General features: G+C 43.2%; 1 pseudogene; it reads right to left on the reverse strand.

Annotated features, from left to right (window-relative positions):
- Positions 1–3,205: 3,205 nt before the first annotated feature.
- On the reverse strand, positions 3,206–10,010 carry LOC118372404 (dihydropyrimidinase-like; annotated as a pseudogene).
- Positions 10,011–10,853: the final 843 nt, after the last annotated feature.

Below are 10,853 nucleotides of genomic sequence, written 5' to 3' on the forward strand. Positions count from 1 at the left end.
CCTGCTCGCCTCCTTACCACTAAGGAAGTACAGTTCCCGCTCAGCCCAGTCAAAACTGTTCGCTGCTCTGGCCCCCCAATGGTGGAACAAACTCCCCCACGACGCCAGGACAGCGGAGTCAATCACCACCTTCCGGAGACACCTGAAACCCCACCTCTTTAAGGAATACCTAGGATAGGATAAAGTAATCCTTCCCACCCCCCTTAAAAGATTTAGATGCACTATTGTAAAGTGGCTGTTCCACTGGATGTCATAAGGTGAATGCACCAATTTGTAAGTCGCTCTGGATAAGAGCGTCTGCTAAATGACTTAAATGTAAATGTAATGTAAATGATATCCAGGCTGTACCATAGTTAGCTATATCCAGGCTGTACCATAGTCAGTTATATCCAGGCTGTACCATGGTTAGTTATATCCAGGCTGTACCATGGTTAGCTATATCCAGGCTGTACCATAGTTATATCCAGGCTGTACTGTAGTTAGCTATATCCAGGCTGTAGCATAGTTATATCCAGGCTGTACTGTAGTTAGCTATATCCAGGCTGTACCATAGTTAGTTATATCCAGGCTGTACCATAGTTAGTTATATCCAGGCTGTACCATAGTTATATCCAGGCTGTACTGTAGTTAGCTATATCCAGGCTGTACCATAGTTAGCTATATCCAGGCTGTAGCATAGTTATATCCAGGCTGTACTGTAGTTAGCTATATCCAGGCTGTACCATAGTTAGTTATATCCAGGCTGTACCATAGTTAGTTATATCCAGGCTGTACCATAGTTAGTTATATCCAGGCTGTACCATAGTTATTTCCAGGCTGTACCATAGTTATTTCCAGGCTGTACCATAGTTATTTCCAGGCTGTACCATAGTTAGCTATATCCAGGCTGTACCATAGTCAGTTATATCCAGGCTGTACCATAGTCAGTTATATCCAGGCTGTACCATAGTTAGCTATATCCAGGCTGTACCATAGTCAGTTATATCCAGGCTGTACCATAGTCAGTTATATCCAGGCTGTACCATAGTCAGTTATATCCAGGCTGTACCATGGTTAGTTATATCCAGGCTGTACCATAGTTAGCTATATCCAGGCTGTACCATAGTTAGCTATATCCAGGCTGTACCATAGTTAGCTATATCCAGGCTGTACTGTAGTTAGTTATATCCAGGCTGTACTGTAGTTAGTTATATCCAGGCTGTACCGTAGTTAGTTATACCCAGGCTGTACCATAGTTATATCCAGGCTGTACTGTAGTTAGTTATATCCAGGCTGTACCATAGTTAGCTATATCCAGGCTGTAGCATAGTTATGTCCAGGCTGTACTGTAGTTATATCCAGGCTGTACCATAGTTAGCTATATCCAGGCTGTAGCATAGTTATATCCAGGCTGTACTGTAGTTAGTTATATCCAGGCTGTACCGTAGTTAGTTATACCCAGGCTGTACCATAGTTATATCCAGGCTGTACTGTAGTTAGTTATATCCAGGCTGTACCATAGTTAGCTATATCCAGGCTGTACCATAGTTATGTCCAGGCTGTACTGTAGTTATATCCAGGCTGTACTGTAGTTAGTTATATCCAGGCTGTACCATAGTTATATCCAGGCTGTACTGTAGTTAGTTATATCCAGGCTGTACCATAGTTAGCTATATCCAGGCTGTACCATAGTTATATCCAGGCTGTACCCTAGTTATATCCAGGCTGTACCGTAGTTAGTTATATCCAGGCTGTAACATAGTTAGTTATATCCAGGCTGTACCGTAGTTAGTTATATCCAGGCTGTACCGTAGTTAGTTATATCCAGGCTGTACCGTAGTTAGTTATATCCAGGCTGTACCATAGTTAGTTATATCCAGGCTGTACCATAGTTAGTTATATCCAGGCTGTACCATAGTTAGTTATATCCAGGCTGTACCATAGTTAGTTATATCCAGGCTGTACCATAGTTAGTTATATCCAGGCTGTACCATAGTTAGCTATATCCAGGCTGTACCATAGTTAGTTATATCCAGGCTGTACCATAGTTAGTTATATCCAGGCTGTACCATAGTTAGTTATATCCAGGCTGTACCATGGTTAGTTATATCCAGGCTGTACCATGGTTAGTTATATCCAGGCTGTACCATGGTTAGTTATATCCAGGCTGTACCATGTTTAGTTATATCCAGGCTGTACCATGGTTAGTTATATCCAGGCTGTACCATAGTTAGTTATTTCCAGGCTGTACCATAGTTAGTTATTTTCAGGCTGTACCGTAGTTAGTTATTTCCAGGCTGTACCGTAGTTAGTTATATCCAGGCAGTAGCATAACTAGTTATGGCCAGGCTGTACCAGTTAGTTATATCCAGGCTGTACCATAACTAGTTATAGCCAGGCTGTAGCATAGTTAGTTATATCCAGGCGGTACCATAGCTAGTTATATCCAGGCGGTACCATAGCTAGTTATATCCAGGCGGTACCATAGCTAGTTATATCCAGGCTGTACCATAGTTAGTTATGTCCAGGCGGTACCATAGCTAGTTATATCCAGGCTGTACCATAGCTAGTTATATCCAGGCTGTACCATAGTTAGTTATGTCCAGGCGGTACCATAGCTAGTTATATCCAGGCTGTACCATAGTTAGTTATGTCCAGGCGGTACCATAGCTAGTTATATCCAGGCGGTACCATAGCTAGTTATATCCAGGCTGTACCATAGTTAGTTATATCCAGGCTGTACCAGGCCAGGCGGTACCATAGTTATATCCAGGCTGTACCATAGTTAGTTATGTCCAGGCGGTACCATAGCTAGTTATATCCAGGCTGTACCATAGTTAGTTATGTCCAGGCGGTACCATAGCTAGTTATATCCAGGCGGTACCATAGCTAGTTATAGCCAGGCTGTACCATACCATAGCCAGGATGTACCACACCATAGCTAGTTGTATCCAGGCTGTACCTTAGCTAGTGAACATGAAACCTTTTTCTTATTTAGCGAAATGTTTTTCACCCTGAAGACAGGCTTTGTGGGAAGCTCAATTTGGCAGCACCATCTGCAGTGTAACACGCAGCTAATAGTAGTGATGAAATGCTTGTCGTTGGATAACAAGCATACACAAAGATTTAAAAAGTAGCATCATCAAAACAGTTAATAATTTAGCTAAACATCACTAATTCACTATGTGACTAACGGGAAACGTCTTGGATGGTCTTAATCCTTGTCTCACCTGGTTGCCGTACCGTCCAGGTGAGCGTCACATCCTTTAGCGATCTTTCCCTTCTGGGGGTAGAAGATGAAGATTTTCCCTGCGTTGCTGCTGGTGACAGCTACAAATCGATTCTCGCCCATTTTCCTGCTATGCTGCTAAAAGTAATTACACAAAATACTGAGTTTCAATATTCTGGATATGAATGACAAATTCCATATCTGTAACGGTTTTCTTCCGTCGAAGGAGAGGAGGACCAAAATGCAGCGTGGTTCGAGTTCATGGTTTTTAATAAGAGAAACTAAACATGAACACAATTACAAAACAACAAACGTGGCAAACCCCGAAACAGTCCTATCTGGTGCAGAGAACACAAAGACAGGAAACAACTACCCACAAACCCCAACACAGTCCTATCTGGTGCAGAGAACACAAAGACAGGAAACAACCACCCACAAATCTCAACACAGTCCTATCTGGTGCAGAGAACACAAAGACAGGAAACAACCACCCACAAAACCCAACACAGTCCTATCTGGTGCAGAGAACACAAAGACAGGAAACAACCACCCACAAACCCCAACACAGTCCTATCTGGTGCAGAGAACACAAAGACAGGAAACAACCACCCACAAACCCCAACACAGTCCTATCTGGTGCAGAGAACACAAAGACAGGAAACAACCACCCACAAACACCAACACAGTCCTATCTGGTGCAGAGAACACAAAGACAGGAAACAACCACCCACAAACACCAACACAGTCCTATCTGGTGCAGAGAACACAAAGACAGGAAACAACCACCCACAAATCCCAACACAGTCCTATCTGGTGCAGAGAACACAAAGACAGGAAACAACCACCCACAAATCCCAACACAGTCCTATCTGGTGCAGAGAACACAAAGACAGGAAACAACCACCCACAAACACCAACACAGTCCTATCTGGTGCAGAGAACACAAAGACAGGAAACAACCACCCACAAATCCCAACACAGTCCTATCTGGTGCAGAGAACACAAAGACAGGAAACAACCACCCACAAACACCAACACAAAACAAGCTACCTAAATATGGTTCCCAATCAGAGACAATGACTAACACCTGCCTCTGAGAACCATATCAGGCAAAGAATAGAAACGGACAAACTAGACACACAACATAGAATGCCCACCCAGCCCACGTCCTGACCAATACTAAAACAAGGAAAACACAAAATAACTATGGTCAGAACGTGACAATATCTACTGGCATAATTAATCTGACCAAAGGGCAATGCTTAACAGTGCAGTAAGTGATTCAAAGCTTCACTCCAAAACTTGTCATTTTTTGCCAGCGTTCTACAATGTTCATTTTTACAATGGCCTCTGGGTCAACCGACTAAGCGTTTTTCTGAGAGAAGGACAGAAATAAGTAAGCGAGGAAGAAAAACGAAAGAGGACAGAAAGAAAGCTAGCCTGCTGCTACATCCACTATGACAGTGTGGATTGATTCTGACAGATGATAACTTCCTTGATGCACATAATACATTGCATAATATAAATGAGTATCTTCTCTTCTCACAGCAGCAATGTCCCTTGGCACCTTTAAACTCCTGCTATAGAACTTATAGAACTCAACCGTCTGAAAATAGTACCACTCGTTTTTGAAGGGCCTGTATCCTTGAAAAAGACTAAGCCAAGTCCTGAACAACAAAATAGCTTTCAATGGAGAATCTCCATGAGAAACTAGCCTATGGTGTGTATAATAAAGAATGATGTGATATGCAGAATGAGAGGCCTAACTGACAACGCCCTTCTCCCAACTGACAGACATCCTGTCCTCCACTCCGTTGACTCCATTGGGGATCTTTGTAAAGTCGTCTTTGCCCAGGGCTTTCTGACACACAGAGAATGTGCAGTTGTCTGTCCCAGTCACACTGAGGTCATCACTGGAAGAATGAAACAGAAGCATCTACATCACTAAACGGTAAGGCAGCCATCTTTACTGCCTGTCATTCATTCTATTGCACCGACAATAAGCAGTTTCACTTCACTTTCCTTTCTTTTTCAAAGATTCCACTGTGTTTTCCACTGTTGTTCACCTTCCTGTGTTCCTGGATGGTTGGTAACACTGTGTTACATACACTCCACTCTGACATATATTATGAGATGTATGTTTAAACAGTCATGACTGTTGGGGTCATACGCTGATAGCACTAGTCATGACTGCTTATAACATCTGTTATGTCATTGTTATGACAGTGGTATGAAGCACTTATGTGACAGAGGGTGCATGGAAGGTGTAACCTAATATGCTTTACTCAGGGAAAAGGGCAGAAGAGGGACAGTGAGAGCAGGTTGATATTGTTTAAGGCTCCACATACTTTGCCAGTAGGTCCATAAGGTGTCCCGTGGTGCTGGGGTCAGGCCTCAGAGGTGGGCCCATGACGAACTTGGCAGCGTGGGCCCAGTCTTTGTGCCAGCAGTGGGTGCCATCTGTACCCAGTCCTGCAGTCCTGCTGCTATGGGCTCTCCAAACACAGACGGCCTGTTGGGGCACAACGATCTCTAAAACCATGCATACATGACATAGAACACCATCCATGTCATGTTGAGCCTCTCTTTCACTCTCTCACACTCTCTCTCACTCTGTCTGTCTGTCTGTGCTCCTCTCTGTCTGTCTGTCTGTCTGTCTGTCTGTCTGTCTGTCTGTCTGTCTGTCTGTCTGTCTGTCTGTCTGTCTGTCTGTCTGTCTGTCTGTCTGTCTGTCTGTCTGTCTGTCTGTCTGTCTGTCTGTCTGTCTGTCTGTCTGTCTGTCTGTCTGTCTGTCTGTCTGTCTGTCTGTGCTCCTCTCTGTCCCTCTGTCTGGGAACCTCTCCTGTATTGTGTGACAGAACTGTTCTGCCTCAGCGTCCCTGTTAAGATCTCCATAATAAGGCTGGTTGAAAGCATTACCTTGGAGCACACAATAATGGAGTAAATGAAAGGTACACAGCAGCATGAGGAAAAACACTTCATCAGAACACTGTGCTCTCCAGCTCTCCATCCATCTGCTTTTCATTCACAAGGAGACTCATTATCCAGTCCATGCTCTCTGATGCTGTGTCACTGGAGTACTAGTTTGAAGGGGCAACACAGGCTTTTACTGTACCTCTACCCAGAACATTACTATTACCATTAACCTCACAGGTTTTCAGTGATCGTACGATGTACTGTACAGGTATTCAAAGTGATTGAAGAGAGTTGAGGTAACTCAATAGAAGCGTTTTGCTGGTACCGTACTGCATTCAGACTGAGATGAACGGGGTTAGGCCAGGGAACTTTCCAGAAGTAGTATCATGGTGTACTTTGTCAGTATCATAACAGCAGTTATATTGCGAAATACTCTCTCTCTCTCTCTCACAGTTCCTCCCAGCAGGCAGTGTCAGGCCCCCTCCCCATTCCTGCGTGCGTTGGACACCACCTTAGCGACAGACTTGCGCATGACGTGGACCACATAGAGCGGGCAGTTGACAGCGTGTGCGATGGTGACGGCTCTCTGGGTGGCCTCAGCCTCCACCTCCTCAGGACGACACAACTCATGACCCTCCGGACCTATTTCACAGAAATAGTTTCAAAAGGTTATACAAGCATGAGCAGATTAGCATAGAATATTACACCGTGACGCAAACAGGTTTTCCTCAGCTAGTGTTGAGGGAGGAAGCTGACACGTTACATGCTTTTTGCCAACAGACAACGGGTTTGTTACAAATACTACTCTATGGAAGTTTCGTTGTTAATCGTTTACATGAAAGTTGTCTATAAACTCACTCTAAACATATATACATTTATTGTGAGCATCTCCTGAATATTTTCTGTCACCAAAAAGACTTCAGATTGGGCATCTGCTGCCCTCTAGTGGTTATTCTACAGACCTCACCTTGGAAAAGAAAGTTAACAATCCAGAGCTGGAACATTCCAACCTGAATCAAACGGAACTCGGTGTTGATCCTTGGACTTTTTGTGTAACTGATATTGTATTGAGTGATTACTGCTTTTAGTATCATTTCAGGTTAACACCGACCCACCTGTTCAGCTTAAACAGAGGACAGTTACTGTAATGAACCTTTCCCCCTCAGACATTGACAAGGAACAAACAAAATAAGAGAGGTCAAATAGTTTCCGCCTTAGTTAATCATTTATTGTGCTCTTTGCTTCCACATTGCAGCAACATTAAAAACATTCTCAGCAACATGACTTCATTTTCAAACTCGAGAAAGAATGAATGACAGAGGGGTAAAATTATCAATTATAAAATGATCAACATAAAAGCCATGAACTGTAATTCCAGTGTCATCAGATTGCAAAATATGACAGTGCAAAACACATTTGGTTTGGTTCCTGTACCTCATATGAAGGAATGAGAAGAGCTACTGTTCATGTGCCTTTATGTAGGCCATGACACGTAAATGGTACTCTTATACCCCGATATGAATGACATGACCAAATGACCGCCGATGATAAGAGTATGTTGGCTGTGTTCTAGGAAGGACCTCGGGTTTAAGATTCCATGGAACAGGATAGATAAAGATGAAGACTGGGTTGTTTGCTGGTTTTGTAATACCATGTATAAAGATAACATCCTCACGTGTGATATGTTACTGTCAGACATTATGTGATTTGACATCCCATAGTCATGTTGGTGCTGCACAGAATCAATGGGTTTAAGTTCCATGGGTAAAAAATCTCAAAGACTCAAAGACAGAACTAGACATCGGCTATCCAGGAAGATTCCATGTTTTCAGAGTAAAGATACAGTTCAAGAACATACTGTGCTTTAGGTTCCTTTATTAATCCCAAAGGGAACATTTCTTTCCAGTACCTTGGAAACACAAACTGGTTTAAGTTTTCCATGGGACTAAGTATTTTAGAACCAACTGTCAAATCAGAACCAAGAGTAGAACTTCATCATCAAGACTTGGCTTCACATAGATAATGGCTTGATTAGTTTTGCACGGAACAGGGTTTTGCAGGTTCAATGGATAAAGATTTGCATGGAACAGGGTTTTGCAAGTTCAATGGATTTTGCAGAGATAGTTTTGCATGGCGGAACAGGGTTTTTGCATGGCTCAATTTGCATGGCTTGGACGGGGTTAGTTTTGCAGAGATTACATGGCTTGGAACAGGGTTTTGCATGGCTTGGAATTAGTTTTGCATGGCTTGGACACGGTTAGTTTTGCATGGCTTGGAACATTAGGTTTTGTTCAATGGATAGAGATTTGCACGGAACAGGGTTTAAATTCAATGGATAGAGTTTTGCATACTTGGACACGGTTAACAGGTTAGTTTTGCATGGTTCAATGGATTAGTTTTGCAGATCTTGGACACGGTTAGTTTTGCATGGCTTGGAGGGTTAGTTTTGCAATGGATAGAGATACACGGAACAGGGTTGAAGTTCAATGGATAGAGATGCACGGAACAGGCTTGGACGGGGTTAGTTTTGCATGGCTGGATAGAGATTTGCATGGCTTGGAACGGGTTAGTATGGTTGGACAATGGATAGAGATTTGCCACGGAACAGGGGGTTAGTTTTGCATAGATAAAGATACACGGGTTAGTTTTGCATGGCTTGGACACGGTTTTTTGCAGGTTAGTTTTGCATGGCTTGGACGGGGTTAGTTTTGCATGGCTTGGACGGGGTTAGTTTTGCATGGCTTGGACGGGGTTAGTTTTGCATGGCTTGGACGGGGTTAGTTTTGCATGGCTTGGACGGGGTTAGTTTTGCATGGCTTGGACGGGTTAGTTTTGCATGGCTTGGACAGGGTTAGTTTTGCATGGCTTGGACAGGGTTAGTTTTGCATGGCTTGGACAGGGTTAGTTTTGCATGGCTTGGACAGGGTTAGTTTTGCATGGCTTTGACAGGGTTCGTTTAGCATGGCTTGGACAGGGTTCATTTTGCATGGCTTGGACAGGGTTAGTTTTGCATGGCTTGGACGGGGTTCGTTTTGCATGGCATGGACGGGGTTCGTTTTGCATGGCTTGGACAGGGTTAGTTTTGCATGGCTTGGACAGGGTTAGTTTTGCATGGCATGGACGGGGTTAGTTTTGCATGGCTTGGACAGGGTTCGTTTTGCATGGCTTGGACAGGGTTAGTTTTGCATGGCTTGGACAGGGTTCATTTTGCATGGCTTGGACAGGGTTAGTTTTGCATGGCTTGGACAGGGTTAGTTTTGCATGGCTTGGACGGGGTTCGTTTTGCATGGCATGGATCGCCTCTTTGGTCTATTAGTCTACATCCGGATGAAACATTAACCTAAACCAATGACCTCTGGAATACTTACACACTGAGTGTACACTCAATAGGAACTTGTGACTGACCCTTTCAAAATAATGTATTAACGAGCAGTAGAAAAATATTGGGATTATGGTGGCCCAGAAGGCAATTACCGTATGGTTTGCTACACAATTTTTATGATTTCAAATGGTCCCACTTAAATTAATCAGGGCACACCTCAACACCCAGTAAACGGGAGCAAACTTCAACATCAAAGGTTGTTGAAGAATGGTGTGTACCGTTTGGGGGCAATGTGTTTAGTTCAGTACAAACCGTCACGCAACTTCGCAAAAGTTGAAGTTGACTGAACAAACCCCAGGTTTGAGCCATATTGACTGTGTTGTCGTCAGAAATGTTTTGTAATATCTCTGCAATAAGGTCTCCATTCTCTGCGTGCACCTTGGCTATGGCTCCAATCTCTTTGCATTGGGAAAACGCAGCATTCAGCTCATGGTTTTGAAGCATGAACACATCCTTTTATGCCATGAACATCTTGAAGGAGTTGAGGCCTTTCTCTTTGGCCATTTCCTTTTTGACCTAGAATGGGTTTAGCAAAAAGCTAATTAGTTTAGGGTGCTTTTCTTTTCAATGCTGTGAGATAAGACTCTTCACATTTCTGTAAAAAACATGTATTGACATACTGTCCATCCCAGGTCTCCATGGAGTCTATTACCACATGCTACTTCCAGTTGGGATGTTATTTCAGCAATAAGGCCTGAGGTGATGATCATGATATGCTTCCTGCAACTTTCCAGCAAATAAAGATACCAGAACAGGGTTCAGGTTCCATGGATAAAGATACACGGATGTTCTTGGAGGCACGAACAGGGTTCAGGTTCATGGATAAAGATACGAACAGGGTTTAGGTTCCATGGATAAAGAAGGATCATGATAGTGCTTCCTGCAACTTTCCAGGGCAGCATGGATAAAGATACACAGAACAGGGTTTAAGTTCCATGGATAAAGATACACAGAACAGGGTTTAGGTTCCATGGATAAAGATACACAGAACAGGGTTTAGGTTCCATGGATAAAGATACACAGAACAGGGTTTAGGTTCAATGGATAGAGATACACAGAACAGGGTTTAGGTTCCATGGATAAAGATACACGGAACAGGGTTTAAGTTCCATGGATAGAGATACACAGAACAGGGTTTAAGTTCAATGGATAGAGATACACAGAACAGGGTTTAGGTTCAATGGATAAAGATACACAGAACAGGGTTTAGGTTCAATGGATAGAAATACACAGAACAGGGTTTAGGTTCCATGGATAAAGATACACGGAACAGGGTTTAGGTTCAATGGATTAAATGGATAGAACAGAGGTTCCATGGATAAAGATACACAGAACAGGGTTTAAGTT

The sequence above is a fragment of the Oncorhynchus keta genome, chromosome 31 (assembly GCF_023373465.1).
Source record: "Oncorhynchus keta strain PuntledgeMale-10-30-2019 chromosome 31, Oket_V2, whole genome shotgun sequence".
Classification (NCBI taxonomy): Eukaryota; Metazoa; Chordata; class Actinopteri; order Salmoniformes; family Salmonidae; genus Oncorhynchus; species Oncorhynchus keta.